The sequence below is a fragment of the Rhamphochromis longiceps genome, linkage group LG9 (genome assembly GCF_057381845.1).
Source record: "Rhamphochromis longiceps isolate RC_006_pf linkage group LG9, R_longiceps_female_GT1.1, whole genome shotgun sequence".
NCBI classification, from domain to species: domain Eukaryota; kingdom Metazoa; phylum Chordata; class Actinopteri; order Cichliformes; family Cichlidae; genus Rhamphochromis; species Rhamphochromis longiceps.
The window spans coordinates 14297517-14311228 of NC_140565.1; the positions used below are offsets into that span (position 1 = coordinate 14297517).

General features: G+C 42.6%; 2 long non-coding RNA genes across 2 annotated transcripts in view; both read right to left on the reverse strand.

The window, feature by feature from the left end:
- The window catches only part of LOC146662014 (uncharacterized), a 122984-nt gene that overhangs the window by 104903 nt on the left and 4369 nt on the right, over positions 1-13712 (reverse strand). The window lies entirely within an intron of this gene.
- LOC146662020 (uncharacterized) lies at positions 1183-4953 on the reverse strand. Its single transcript, XR_014913287.1, has 5 exons — positions 4829-4953; positions 4064-4129; positions 3558-3713; positions 3013-3105; positions 1183-2715 (listed from the first exon to the last, which is right to left on the reverse strand). It is a non-coding gene; the product is annotated as an uncharacterized LOC146662020 (long non-coding RNA).

Here is a 13712-nt window from a genome sequence, read left to right on the forward strand (position 1 = left end):
GGTGCACTGTGGTCCTAAACACTACGGATTACCACACAAAGATCACTACTCTCCTCAATGACAACAATACCTACGAAGCCTGAAAGCGAGACCCCACAAGCAGCTACAAAAAGTTATAGCTTGCTTCAAGACATTGAAAAAGGACAAAACCATTGACCGCTTTACATATCACCACCTTTACCCAGGGGATGTCATACCCTGCATCTACGGACTTCCTCAAAGCAGGTGTCCCGCTCAGACCCATTGTCAGTAGCATAAACTCAGCTACTTACAACATTTCGAAACACCTTGCTACCATCCTAGCACCACTTGTGGGGAACACACACACATCACATCAATAACTCCACCGACAAGGTCCAGAAACTTACCCTGGAATCAGATGAAACCATGGTGTCCTTGTATGTAGTCTCTCTCTTCACTTGCATACCTACCACGGAAGCAGTGGAGACGTAGTGATAACCCATGTAAAACATGGCTGTGCTATGGGCTCCCCCGTGTCACCTATTACAGCCAACCTTTACATGGAAGAAGTGGAAAGAAAAGCTCTTCGCTCTTTTAAAGGGAGAGTACCCAGCCACTGGTACAGATATGTAGACGACACCTGGGTCAAAATCAAAACACAATAAGTTTAATCCTTCACTGTGCATGTAAGGACAAGAAAGACATTGTGGACAAAACAGGACACCCCCCATAATCTTTAGTTAAATGGTCTGATTGTTCAAATATGTATTTTCTTTGATTGTGGTAATATAATGTGTGCCCCAGTCTCCAAAAATGACAGTGCAGGAAGCATACACTCAAAAAAATGAAACGTTGACTTTAATTAAAATTATTTTGTCAACAGGTTCCACGAAATTGAATTATGTTAGTTTAAAGCAAAAATCTTTAGTTCATCTAATTTAAAAAAAACTACTTAAGATTAACAAGACATATTTAAGACTAACTAAATCAAGTTATGTTGTATGAACATAGATGATATATTTACAGGTTAGATAGTTAAGATTAGTTACTTCAACACATTTCTTATTTGTGGCAGTAAAATGTTAAATTTAAGTTAGATTAATTCAAATATTATATTTTCAGCCACCTTGTGCTTTATTAATTAGTTTTACCTAAATCTATTTTGTCAACAGGTTCCACACAAATGAATTAAGTACATCCAACTTATTTTTTTAAATTTATTTTATTGCCAACACATTCAGTGAGCATTTGTGTAAACCCAGTCCAAAATAAAACACAACAGCTCATTAGGGTTAGTAATTAACAGTATGTAGACAGATGCAACATCAAGACTTTAAATTAAATGTCTGTATCTACCAGAAATAGAAGAAAAAAAAACGCATTGAAGATCACATAACACATTAATAAGATGACACTTGAGTTATGCACATGTGATGCTAGTAAGGTCTGTGAGTGTTTTTTTCTTTTAGTGTCTAAAATGGATAGCAAAGTTGCTATTTGCAATGATTGCTTAGGGTCAGTCCAGTAACACAATGCCAATGAAGTGCTTTCCTTTAACAATGCAAAGTGAAGTGTCCACCTCAACAGCCACAATTTAAAAAAAAATTATGTAACAACAACAACAACAACAACAACAACAATAATAATAATAATAATAATAATAATAATAATAATAATAAATAGTCCACTGATATTAGCAATCAAAGAAAATTACATCACCATCCCAAATAAAACTTTAACAAAACATGCCAACATTATGGTCTAACAATAAAACAGCTTGTCAGCGTTCAGTTTTTTTGCAACAGCACAGCAGTAACCACTTAACACTTGCCACTGTCAACATTTATTTTACCAGTGTTTGGGCAAAAAACTTCAGATGTAAACATTTTAACATGGAAACAATTGTTCGTCTTTAAAAGTCCACAAAATATACATTCATCCTGCATTCCCAACTTGGATGATTTGATATCCTCGTGTTGGTGTTGTTCCCAGACCATCATGAAAATGTTGTTCCAGGTTCAACATTGCAAGTGACCAATCACATTGTTGTGACGTTATTCTTTTGCGCGCCAAGCCATTCGTGCATTTATGAAATTCCAATGTTGCAAGGACAATATCAATTCTGCTTACTGTTTATTAAAGGGTTACGGTTAGGGTTAGGGTCAGTTGATCGGCGGACAGAGGCGGTTTCACGCAGCTTAAGTACAGTTTTTTGTTTTACGCCGGTTTTTCCCGAAGTCGCAAAAGTATGACGTCACAACATTCTGATTGGTCACTTGCAATGTTGATCCTGGAACAACATTTAGTATGATGATCTGGGAACAACACCAACACGAGGATATCAGATCAACCTCCTAACTTACCCTTATTTTTAGTATGTATTGCAATTACCTTTACAATGCACACAATGTAACACAAACTGAATATGAACATATTTCCACCTCATAACAATATGCCTTGAACGCTAATATACACACCACCCTTCAACATTTCTGGTGCAGTATCATCTCTCAATTAAATCCTTTAAATCTCAATACTTTTGATTGTCTCTTAGCTTTCAGTCTTGAGGTTAACTGAGATTCAGTGCATATATCCCACCCATTAAGAGTGCACATGCAGAGGCCAGGTCTTCCAGGTCATGCAGGACACACTAGATGGTTATACCCACATCGGCTGGAGGAGTGCTGGCATCAGCTCTTTCGATGGTAAAGATAGCAAGGGTAATTTGTTCCAGCTCCCTCTGAACAGCTGTAGCTTAGACACAAAAACATAGAAAAATGGCATCCAGTTTTAAAAAAAGAAAGAAAAAGGGCCAAAGCTACCCTTTAATGACGTAAACACAATATTAGGAACATGCACCCCAGTGCGCCACTATTTTAGACTACAGATTCAACGATAAATAGAAATAGTTTGGGTATACAAGAAGATTTCCCAAAACATTTAAACAGGTTCCATGCAAATTACAACAACAACAACATTACAACATGCAACAACATTAGTTATTCAAAATTTGGTTTAATACAGATAAAAAACTAAACTAAAATTACCAACCAATTATTCTTTGAAGAGGATGCTTGGGTCTTCATTCAGGTAAAAAGGTAGTGCCCTGAGGACACACTCCCTCCCCTTTTCAATGGTTTCCTTCTGTAGAGAGTGGCAGAGATACAGGAAGAGAAAACAGATATACTTTAGGATGACAGAAACTCACATTATACGCAAAATGAATGACATATCCACTGCACAGATAGACATGTACACAAGACCAACTAATCATCACATGGACATGAATAGTTAACCTGTTGGGCAGGGTTTCCACCACATTATATATGTCCATAATGGAGGTAAAGACAAACTAATACATCATCTTTTTTGCATTCAAAACATAACATAAAAACATTCACTTCTGGTTTAACCTAAATCAAGGGATCAGATTTTACATATGTTTAGGTAATTTAAATTTTCCAACGTTTTGAGTACCAAACTTTGTCTTGCTTAATATAAATGTAAGTGCACTGTGCAGCTACCATACACTAGCTGTTTAAATTTGAAAATGATCTTATTAGCCATAATATTTTGCTACCAACAGAATAATGCACCTGTGTGGCTGGGGCCAAAGTTTGTCTAATTTTCTTCCCTGCAACGCCTCCTTTTTTCTTGAAGACTTTTATGAGCTGGTCAGTGTATTGGTCAAGTTGTGTAAAAAGCCTTGGAACATGTGCAGCAGTAGTAATCCTCACATATTCTGCTTCCACCTGAAAATATGTCAACAAACACAACATACTGTACTGTAAATATACATACTATATGTACACATATACAAACTAAAACTAATGTAGAAAGACCTCATTAAAGCTATAATCTTAACACAAACATTTACACAAAATGCTAATGGAGCCATTACAGCTTTTATTGTTATTTATCAAGTTCCAAAAAATATTGATCACAGCTGATCTGAAAAGAATTTCATGCCTCAGGCCCTTGAACTGCAACCTTTACCATGGTTCAGATGTGGAGAAGAAATAACAGGGGCATGGGATGGGTCACTAAAGAAAACTTAACTTATAAAACAGTTTTGTTTTTAAAAGTATAACAGTTCACATACCACATACAAGCTCAGCAATACCACATACACCACATCAGTATAGGAGGGAGCAGGTAAAGGCAGGATCTGAGATTTATAAAGTAAAACAAGAAATTCATTACTTAATTTCAAGAAGCAAATTATTGTTTGAATTACAACTAAATAAAATACTACTCAGAAGAAAAGCAAGAGATTGACACTGCCATGTGCTAACTTTCTATAGAAGCAATTATCACCAGGTCTGTCGACCTCCATTGTCTGTCCACTCATATGTCTTGAATAATTTTATTAAAAAAATTAAGTGTGTACTTTCACAAACTGTAATTTATAACTACATTGATATGTATAACTCCGCTAGGAAACATGCTGTATTTACAGACCATTTTTACATAATACAGATTACTGATAGAGCAGAGCAATGGTGTCACAGTGGCTTTCGCCCTTCACTTTTTGGATTTTAAATGTCACTTTATGCTATCCTTGCTATCCTATTCGATATTTCCGACTCTCAGATTACAGAAAAGGAATCCCAAGAAAGCAAATGGAAAAATAACCCCTTGAAAGAATAACCCCATGAACCCCTGTAGCTAATCCCTTAATAAAACAAAAAACAATAAAAATGTTTCTTACACAGTCCACAAAATAAGCATGTCCAGGACCCAGTAAAACTAATGTAAAACAAGCACACGCAAACGATATAACATGTCTTGTAAGACAAACGTAAAATATAACCATGCTGGACATATAGATACTACACAACATAGTCAAAGAAAAAAGTGGTCTTACCTCTCAAAGAAACAGCAGCTTGGCGCCAAAACAGCCTTTTTCAGTTAAATTTGAAGTCTTGCGCATGAGCAGGCACAAGCCGTGAAACCTTCTTGTTCTGCGCGGTTTCATTACAACTGTTTTTGCATTACTGCCACCTTGTGGATATACAAGGTATATCGATCCTAATTGACTTAACTTAAATGTTATGCGATCAAGTAACACAGTATTATGTACGTTGAATAATAGACACAATTACGTAGACTTGATTAGAAAAACATATGTTAACTTAACAAAAACATATATTTTAAGTAAAATGAAAATAAATAATTAATATACACTGAACAATCCACCTCATTCATTTTTTTGAGTGTAGTTATTCCTCCGTTACACCACAAGAGCGAGTATCCCCTAAAATGAGCAGCTCTAGCGGGAGTAAATAAGCCCAGCCACTACCCATAAGGCAGTGCGCCTATAAGAGTTGTGTGAGACTGCAAAAGTGTGTAACGTTGTGCTATGTCCATGTATATATTTGAGAGTAAGCAGATACAAGATGGTAAATAACTTAAAATGTATCTACAGATCAGTCCACGGGGTTGCAGAGAATGTGGGAAAGTTGTGTCATTAGTGTATAAGTTATTGGTAGCGATGTGAATTAGCCGTGACGCTAACGATTAGCAGCTAGATCTAATTCATTAGTTTGTGCGGAAACCTCGTGGCACTTTTGTGGATTTATACCTGTACTGGGCTGTAATCACAGCAGATATAGACTGGTGGATCACACTATCTTTTGTTTGTGTTTATTTCATTGTTACACTGAGTTTAAAGACTACCCATAAGGCAGTGCGCCTATAAGAGTTGTGTGAGACTGCAAAAGTGTGTAACGTTGTGCTATGTCCATGTATATATTTGCAGATGCAGTAAAGGCGAACTCACAAAGCCACACTGGTTTCAATTCATTTTAATCCAAGTGTGCAACAAAATTTGGTGGCAGCGGTGGGATCAGCGGTGCTACTGAGAAGCAGTGTGAGATTACAGAATCGTCACACACATTATGGAGTTGGAGCAACTGCAAGACCAGCTAAGTGAGAGCTTGCTGCAGTTAAGGTCAGACCAACTACAAGAAGTGTGTTTACAAGCCAAAATCTCAATTGGGAAACAGACAAAGAAGCACATGCTGATCAGAACAATAAGTGAAGCAGTTGAAACAATTATTGAAGTGGAGGAAGAGGAAGTAGCACACACATTCCTGGACAGATTAATTAAAACTGTTAAAGAACTAAAGGAAAGAGATGACCCTGCACAGGAACGTGAAGAGAGTATCGGTAGGGATGCAGTTGCATTGGCCAGTCTACAAGAACAATATGCAGCATTGCGACTAAGTTTTCAAACCTCAACAAAAAGGTTAGAGGAAGAAATGGCAAGACTGACAGACAGAATGGCCTCCCAAGAAACTGCACAGTTACCTACTCATCCATCACCGTTACCTGCTTCACCAGCAACACAGCCCCCTGAAGTGACTATACGCAGGGAATTTAGAATCAGTGGCCAAATTGGGGAACGGGGTCAGAAAGACAAACTGTCATACTCCAACCTGATTCATCAAATCAAAATGAGACTTAAAAAGAATCACAGCGAAGCTGAAATTATTGAAGCTGTTGTTAGGGCCATAAGCCCAGGCCTAAGTCTCCGTGATATGTTAGAGATTAAAACAGACCTCACCCTCATGCAGCTTCGTACCATACTGAGGGGACACTACAAGGAGGATAGCTCTACTGACCTCTATCATCGTCTGATAAATATCACTCAAGGAAGTAATGAGTCCCCACAGAACTTTCTATTTAGGGCAATCGAGCTGAAAGAAAGAATCCTAGCATCATCAAGGGAGCCAGGAACAGATGAACAATACAGTGTCGAACTGATTCAGAAAAAGTTTCTGCGAGCCGTTGGCACAGGTCTGATTAGCGACAATGTGAAATACCAGATCAAACCCTACCTGGATGATCCAGCAGTCACTGACGATGTGCTGATTGCAAAGACAAATGAAGCGGCCAGCCTTGAGTGGGAGAGGCAACAAAAATTCAGAAAGACCACCCGAGAAATGAAAGTAAGAGAGATAAAAGCAGAGGCACAGTCAGTGCAGGAGGCAGCGGTTGGTGCAGTGGGTGGGCAAGACCAGCCATTCTTCACCTCGACAAAAGGTAAAGCTGCTAAAGCACCAGCAACAGTGACACGCAAGGAAACTGAGCTGTTTGATATCATCAATCAACTAAAAGGGGAAATAGCTGAAATAAAAGGAGTTATTCGTGAGTCGCGCCGACCTTCTCCCTCACACCGCCCAAGTCTCAAACGTGGCTGCAGGGATTGTCAGGACAGCAATAGAGGAGAAAACTGCGACCACTGCTTCAAATGTGGACAAAGTGGGCATTTGTCAAGGGGATGCCACACCCGGAGAAAACTTCCAGACAGGGCAGAGCAGATTGGTATGTCAGCTAGCACGGTGAACCCACGCCCGTCACCCTCTTTTCAGCTACTAAACCAAGGTGAGCAACAACAAGATGTTCACAAACTCTTAACGGACAGTATAAAACATTTGGAGACAAAAGTAGCAGCCGCCACACAAGATAAGAGGAATGAAGTGGTCTCCGTCAGCCTCCTCTCCCCAAAGCGAAGAGCCCAGCTCCTCAATCTTATTGGGAAGACGCACGTGATCACCTGCCTGCTTGAGGGAGTAAAAACCACAGCGTTGTGGGACACAGGATCACAGGTTTGTCTCATAAATGAAAAATGGAGACAACAGAACATCCCACACCTCAAAGTTAGGAGTTTAACTGAAATCATTGGGCCTGGTATATTAGATGGAAGGGCAGTAAACCAGACACTTATCCCATTTTCCGGGTGCGTTGAAATCAAATTCAGGTTGCCTACAGAAGAGGCTGCGCAGTTAGAGCTTCTTGTGCCAGTACTAGTAGTAGCTCAGGAAGATGGGGTGGCGGAGGAGCCAATAATTGGCTTCAACATGATTGAATACATGCTAGAGAGGGGAATAGAGCCACCTCGTGCTGTAACAGAAGCTGTTAGCACAGCATTCTCCATTGACTGTAAGAAAGCTGAGGTCTTTATAAAGGTGATGAAGAGTGGAGACGATGGGCTAGGTGAGGGCAGAGTGAAAACTGGGAGAGAATTAATGAGTATCCCACCTGGTCAGACAAGAGTGGTCAAGTGTAGTGTGAGAGCAGGCCCACTCCCAGCAGGATGTCCTGTTCGAGCCCAGCCCCTACCCTCAGATGCCAGAGGGATTGGAGGTGCAAGAGTGCGTTGCCCATTTACAGCAAGGCAGCTGGTCCCGTATTAGCTTCCCAGTCACTAATACCAAAGCTTATGAGATCATACTGCCTCCGAGAACTGTTTTGGGACAAACTCAGAGGGTCCGAACTATTTACCCAGCTAACACAGTGGCAGTGGAAATAGAACAGTTGGGAACAACAAGACCTACTGTACAAGCAACAGCTGCACCTCCAGCTAGCCAAATTGGGGAACAGGAAAACAGAACAAGAAGCAACAGTGAAGGTGTATGGGACCCCCCAGTTCCCCTCGACCATCTCTCTCCGGCACAGCAGCTGAAGATCAGGCAGCTATTAAGGGAGGAGAGTAATGCCTTTGCTCGTGATGAACAGGATGTTGGCAATATCCCCTCACTGCAGCTTAAGCAGCGACCCCACACCTGTTCGCCGAACATATACATCAGTGCCTAAGCCACTTCATAAAGAAGTAAAAGAATATCTGGAAAACTTGCTGAATAGAGGGTGGATAAAGAAATCAAAATCCTCCTACTCCACCCCCATCGTATGTGTGCGAAAAAAAGATGGCAGCCTCCGCTTGTGCTGTGACTATAGGGAGCTAAATATGAAGTCAATCCCTGACCGCCATCCCATACCACGCATACAGGATATGCTCAACACATTGAAAGGAAGCTCCTGGTTCTCGGCCTTAGACCAAGGGAAGACTTATCACCAGGGCTTCCTGGAAGAGTCAAGTTGCCCTCTCACAGCATTCATCACACCCTGGGGATTGTATGAATGGGTAAGAATCCCTTTTGGGCTGTCGTCTGCACCGGCAGAGTTTCAGAGGTCGATGGAAGAATGCCTTGCAGGGCTGCGGGACGACACATGTCTGCCTTACTTGGATGACAACCTTGTTCATTCAAAAACATTTGAGGACCACTTAAATGATCTAAAGCAGGTCCTGCAGCATTATCAGAGCCATGGAGTGAAATTAACACCCAGGAAATGTGAACTGTTCAAAAATCAGGTGAGATTCCTGGGGAGGTTGGTAACTCAAGATGGTCACACCATGGACCCCGCTGACATTGCGCCTGTCCAAGCCTTAAAACAAAGGAACCCCACCACCATTGGGGAAGTGAGGAAGCTGTTGGGATTCATCTCATACTATCGCAACTATATTCCTAACTTTTCGTGCATTGCAAAGCCACTCTATGACCTGCTCTCCTCAGAAAAGCCAGGGGAAGGGAGAGACAGGAAGTCAAAACACAACAAAAAGACAAAGAATCAAGGGGGTCAGCTACCATCCTCTCACCCAGTGGCATGGTCAGCTGAGCATCATCAGGTGGTCTGTCAGCTCGTCAACTTCCTCATTCAGCCCCCCGTTTTAGGTTATCCTGACTTCGAGCAACCATTCATCTTACACTGTGATGCATCACAGGAGGGACTTGGAGCTGTGCTTTACCAAAGACAAAATGGGAAGCTAGTGGTTATTGCATATGGGTCTAGGACCCTTACTGCCCCAGAGAAGAACTACCACCTCCATTCAGGGAAGCTGGAATTTCTTGCCCTGAAGTGGGCCATATGTGAGAGGTTTAGAGATTATCTCTACTATCCACCACCCTTTATTGTCTACACTGACAATAACCCCCTCACATATGTGCTGACAAAGGCAAAACTGAATGCAACCACACACAGATGGGTGGCTGAACTCGCTGACTTCCAGTTCTCCATCAAGTATCGACCTGGTAGAGCTAACAGGGATGCAGATGGTCTCTCACGAATGCCCTTGGATATGGAACACTACATACAAACGTGTACAGAAGCAGTGACACCTGAGGTCCTAAACAGCGTGACTCAGGCTCTGGCTGTTCAGCTGCAGGGAAGTGAACCCTGGCTCTGCCCGTTAAACATCTCAACTGTGGTAGCAGAGCAAAGTGAGGAGGTAGGGATGTCAGGTCTGGAAATCCCTAAGGCAAACTTAAGAGATGTACAAAAAGAGGATCCTGTGATCGGGGAAGTCCTGAAGTATGTCATCTCTAATCGGTGGCCAAAAGGCAGAAAACAGGCAGGCAACAAGGAGATCGCTGCCCTGGCAAGGGAAAAACAGAAACTGCACCTTGATAAGGATGGTTTACTGTACAGGAAAACACTCAGCCGAACACAGCTACTCCTGCCTAAGAAGTTCCATTCGCTCATTTATAAAGAACTACATGAAGTCATGGGTCACTTGGGGGTGGAGAGAGTTTTGGCCCTCATTCGGGATCGCTTTTACTGGCCTCACATGCAGAAGGACGTGGAGCACTACATAACACAGGTGTGTAGCTGTCTAAAAAACAAGCGTCCCCACAAGCCCACCAGAGCCCCACTGATCAATATCACTACAACGTACCCGTTTGAGCTGGTCTCCATTGATTTTCTACATTTGGAGAAATGTAAGGGAGGGTATGAGTATATCCTCGTGGTCATGGACCACTTTACACGATTTGCTCAGGCTTATCCCTGCAGAGATAAAAGTGCCAAAACAGCGGCAGAAAAAATATTTGGAGACTTGTTGTGTTGAAGTTTGGTTTTCCCACACGGCTCCATCATGACCAGGGAAGAGAGTTCGAAAACAAACTCTTTGCCAAGCTGGAGGGATACAGTGGAGTCAAGGGATCCAGAACCACACCATACCACTCCCAAGGAAATGGTCAGGTAGAAAGGTTCAATAAGACACTGCTGGCCATGCTTCGGAACCTTCCAGAGGGAGCAAAAGCAGACTGGAAGGCATCCCTGACAAAGGTGGTCCATGCGTACAACTGTACGCGCAGTGAGGCTACTGGATATGCACCTTATTTCCTCTTGTTTGGGAGAAACCTCAGACTCCCCATTGATATGATTTTTGCTCTCACAGCTAATGACCAAAGCCCTTCTCATCAAGACTATGCTGAGAAGTGGAAGATTCGCATGCAGGACGCTTACAAACTGGCCTCAGCGACAGCCTGTAAGGAGAGTCGACGGGGGAAAGTGCTCTATGACAGAAAAACACATGGCGCAGAGCTGTACCCAGGGTGCAGAGTACTGGTCCGGAATTTTGGTGAGAAGGGAGGACCAGGGAAACTGAGATCCTTCTGGGAGGACCAGGTGTTTCAGGTGACACAAAGGAAACATAAGGGGAGCCCAGTATATGAAATTAAGCCAGAGAATGGCAAGGGACGTGTCAGAGTCGTCCACAGGAACCTCCTGCTGCCGTGTGACTTCTTGCCAGTCGAAAAAGTCAAGTCACATGCAGAACTGGGAAAGCAAAAACAGAAAAACAACAAGGACAGACATGAGTGGCATGAGCAAGAGCACAGTTCGGAGGATGAAGATGAATGGAGAGCAATCAGAGGACTGTCAACAGAACAAGGGGAACGTGGTAGACAGTCCTGGTGGACAGAAGCATCAGAGTTCAATGCAGAGACTGGAGCAGTCAGTAGGGAGGATCTCTGTGATGACAATGACATGGAACACCAGGAGGACTGCAAAGAACAGAATCCGGGCGTGGACAATATAGAACACCAACACGACCAGCATGACGAGGATACAGAGGCACAAGAGAACAATAAAGACAAAGAGCAGACGCACCAGCTTGAGATGGAGTGCAGTGACCAAGAGGACACTGACCAGTCACCTGTCAGTGTGAAAAAGTATCCTTTCAGAATGAGAAAACAAAAGCTAATGTTTACTTACCACAAGTTAGGACAACCAACATTAGCACTTGAATAAGTACCTCAGACACAGTCATATGTTACATATTGCAGTAAAGCAGTTATAACAGTTACATTTTCAGGCTTTCATTAATGCTTTATTAGAAGAATAGAAATGTTAATTCTGCTTTATAAGCCATAAAGAAGAGTTAGTGTAATGACTTGTTATGAGAATGGCACCCATGTTATGTAGCGAGGTTATGTCCAGGTGAGAGCACCTTACTCAGTAAAGATGCAGATACCCGTGATATGGATGGAAAAGCAGTGGACTGTTATCGTGCACAATAACACCTGCTGCGACATATGACATGAAGGGGAGATACATGTCATGTGTTTCACTGTGGCTAGCAGTGATGCTGAACTCTGACTCCTAAAGGGATGTAGCCTCCTACAAGCAATGTATAGTTGCCACATAAGGACTGATATTGGTAGAATGTCGGGACGCCATTAACTTTTTGAGGGGAGAGTGTAAGGACAAGAAAGACATTGTGGACAAAACAGGACACCCCCCCATAATCTTAACACCGTGGATAAAAATATCAAGTTCACCAGGAAAGACACAAAGGATAACTGTTTGCCTTTCCCGGACTGCGCTGTGCACATTGAAGTTAATGGAAACCTCAACAATTAAGTTTACCAGAAGCCCACACACACGGACCAGTACCTCCACTTTGTCTCCCATCACCCTCTGGAACACAAACTTTGAGTACCGTATTTTCCCGACCAAAAGACGCACATAAAAGTCTTAGATTTTCTTCAAAAAGTGCAGCGCGCCCTATAGTGCAGTGCGCCCTGTGTGTGTTGTTGTAAAGAGGACGTAGTAGAGAACACCATGAGAACGCTAAAGGGGGAAGTGTGGTCGTTGACTGTATATAAAAGAACAGGTAAGTGCGTTATGCAGAACATCGTTGTTTTAACAACTCTGAAAATAGAAAAGAGACACGCTTATGAAGCACAGTTCAAACTGAAGGCCATCAGCTACGCAGAGGAACATGGAAATCGAGCAGCCGCGAGAGAATTTAAGATTAATGAATCGATGGTTTGCAAGTGGAGGAAGCTGGAAAACGAGCTCCGACAGGTCAAGAAGACGCAGCTGAGTTTCCGCTGACATAAGGCGAGGTGGCCCGAGTTGGAGGAAAGACTCGAGCAGTGTATCATCGAGCAAAGAACGAGTGGGAGAAGCGTTTCGACGGTCACCATTCGACTAAAAGCAGTAGCGCTAGCAGAAGAAATGAAAATTGAACATTTCCAAGGAGGTCCGCCTTGGTGCTTTCGTTTCATGAAACTGCTATTTTTCCATCCGGACCAGGACTACGGTAGCGCAGCAACTTCCAGCGGATTATAATGAAAAGCTGGCCATCTTCCGCTCCTACTGCAGCAAACACATCGGCGACAAAAACATCCAGCCCAGCCACATCACTAACATGGACGAGGTGCTGGTCACTTTCGACATCCCGGTGAGTCACACTGTGGAGAAGAAGGGGACCAGCACGGTAGCGATACGCACAACGGGGCACGAAAAGTCTTCTTTTACTGTTGTGCTTGGCTGCCATGCTAATGGACAGAAACTGCCGCTTATGGTGATTTTTAAGAGAAAGACTTTGCCTAAAGACAAGTTTCCAGAAGAAGTCATCATTAACGCAAATGAAAAGGGCTGGATGGATGAGGAAACGATGAAAGAGTGGCTGAGGGAGGTGTATGTAAGGAGACCAGGTGGTTTTTTCCACGCATTACCATCACTGTTGATCTGTGACTCTGCGTGCCCATCTCACAACCGATGTGAAAAAACAAGTGAAGCAAATGAACTGTGAGCTTGCTGTCATTCCGGGAGGCCTGACAAAGGAACTCCAACCGCTGGACATCGGTGTGAATCGGCCGTTCAAAGTAAGGCTG